This window comes from Oncorhynchus nerka, unplaced genomic scaffold (genome assembly GCF_034236695.1).
Source record: "Oncorhynchus nerka isolate Pitt River unplaced genomic scaffold, Oner_Uvic_2.0 unplaced_scaffold_727, whole genome shotgun sequence".
In the NCBI taxonomy this organism is placed as follows: domain Eukaryota; kingdom Metazoa; phylum Chordata; class Actinopteri; order Salmoniformes; family Salmonidae; genus Oncorhynchus; species Oncorhynchus nerka.
The window spans coordinates 1-2,393 of NW_027040463.1; the positions used below are offsets into that span (position 1 = coordinate 1).

The 2,393-nt window shown below is 49.9% G+C and overlaps 1 pseudogene; it reads right to left on the reverse strand.

Moving 5' to 3' along the window:
- Nucleotides 1–362: 362 nt before the first annotated feature.
- Nucleotides 363–1,691, reverse strand: LOC135571154 (probable E3 ubiquitin-protein ligase HERC1; annotated as a pseudogene).
- Nucleotides 1,692–2,393: the final 702 nt, after the last annotated feature.

A 2,393-nucleotide genomic window follows, 5' to 3' on the forward strand; every position in this document is an offset into this window, starting at 1 on the left:
AGAGATATGTAGACATGTTACACGGCATATGGAGAAAGGGGACCGTACAGAAGGACTCGTAACATAATCAATCAAGAGGTAATGAGAATAAGGAGAAGCTGGGAGAAGAAGCAGGAGGAATACATTGCCACCTGGTAATACAAAGAGCACAATAGACCTATAGAACACAATGGAAGTACACAACAAATCATGAACAATAAAGTGTGTCTAGGCTGGGTTTCTCCTAGCCACCGTGCTTCTACACCTGCATCGCTTGCTGTTTGGGGGTTTTAGACTGGGTTCCTGTACAGCACTTTGAGATATCAGCTGATGTAAAAAGGGCTTTATGAATACATTTGATTGGTTGTTTATAGGACTCTTACCAGGGAACGTCTCATCTGCATGAGGATGTTCATGAAGCAGTCGTATCCAATCAGCCCTTCCTGGTTCAGCAGACACGCCTTCATCTTCTCCTTCTCCATGGTGCTGACCACGGCGGACGCCACCAAGGCCATCTCCACCCACTCCAGAAGGTACCTCAGGGACCCCCTCTGGGCAGCCAGGCCCAGCAACAGCCCGGACGCCAGCCCTCCGACCCAAGACGTCCGCCCCCCGGGAGTTTGGCATGGTCACCCCTTCAGGAAAGCGGTGACCTGGGTCAGGCAGTCCAGACCCATCGGGGATCTACTCGTTGGCCAAGGAGAGGGGGCGGCAGGACGAGACCACTGCCCATGGCCGTGTGGATGACGTCGTTGCAGAGGTTGAGTCCCCGGGGCCCGGCGGCGGCAAGATCATCCAGCTCTGGCCGGAGCAGAGCTTAACAGCAGACTGAGGCCCGCTCGGGACCCCCATCTCGATCAGAGCATCGGTGCTGGACCGCTGGACGCTCGCTGACGGAGTGCAGGTCGGACGCATCCTGAGTTGCTGTCGGGGCGAGTGCTGCTGCTTGACTTTGCCTCTTGTCGTGGTACTTGTTGGACAGAGCGAAGAAGATCCTCTGAAGAACCAGCAGGCGCTTGCGGAGAGCGGAGGCGAAGGAGAGTCGGAACACCATCTTGGCCAACGCCATCTGGCTGCCGAGGAGTGCGTCTAGGTAGTGTTCCTGTTCATCGCTGGACAGGGACTCACGCTCAAAGTCTGGCAGCTGTCCCTTCAGACACAACACCTGAGGACACAGCATTGACATTAGGCCTATGTAGTGTGTGTTGTGATGATGTGTTAGCTATGTGATGTTGTCACTGGGGGCCTCATTAAACCTTTAAGTCTGATCCCAGATCTGTTTGTGCTCAGGACCAAACAGATGTTGGTAATGACAGAGACTGACAAGGAGTTGGTATGATAGTATAAACAAACTGGCACTCGGGCTTAGCGATGACATATAGGGCTAATAATAATAATATATATATATTTTTAAATTAATAATAATAAAACTACATTTCTGCGCAATGCAGACGATAAAAGTATTGGCTGTGTCGCCATATGGCCTCTACACAGAGAAGCCGAGTTCCATTTGGTACACAGACATTAACTCAATCTCATTCTGCTCCTCCCACCTGCTGGGGAAGGACGACCACCTCTTTGTTGGTGAGCAGCTTGGAGTAGAGCACGGACACGCCCTCCCGCGTGAGATGGACTCCGCTGTCGTCCGTGATCCACGAGCCGTTCAGGTGCTCCAGCCATTTGAGCTTCACTGGAGGTATCATCAGGGCCATGATGTCACTCTGGTGCCATTAGTCCTGGGAGGACAGGGGGACAGATATTAACGAGGACAGGGGGACAGATATTAACGAGGACAGGGGGACAGATATTAACGAGGACAGGGGGACAGATATTAACGAGGACAGGGGGACAGATATTAACGAGGACAGGGGGACAGATATTAACCTGTTGCTCCTACCCTCTACTTTTTTGAACATTTTGTTAAAAATCGCGCAACATTTCAGCGCCCTGCTACTCATGCCAGGAATATAGTACGTTCATATGGTTAGAATGTGTGTATAGGAAACCCTCGGACGTTTTTAAAACTGGTTAAATCACGACTGTGGCTATTACATAACGTGCGTTACATCGGAAAGCGCAGGAAAACCTGATCACAGAAAATGGAAATAAATATCCTTGCGCCACTTCCAGCAATTGTTAACAGTGAGCCGAATTAGATAAGACCGAGCATTCAACTCCCACAGCATCCCCATGTAGTCGAGTATCTTGTGAATTTAATCATCTTTGATTCTTGGTTGAACCGAAAGAGGGGCACCGCTTACCTCCGGTCTCCGCCCAGATCATTCCGGGAAGAGCTCTCTCCTGAAATTTTTCCAAGACGACAGCTAATGATATATACATCGCCTACGGATGATTTTTTATCGCTTATTAACGTTTACTAATACCTAAAGTAGCATTACAAACGTATTTCGAAG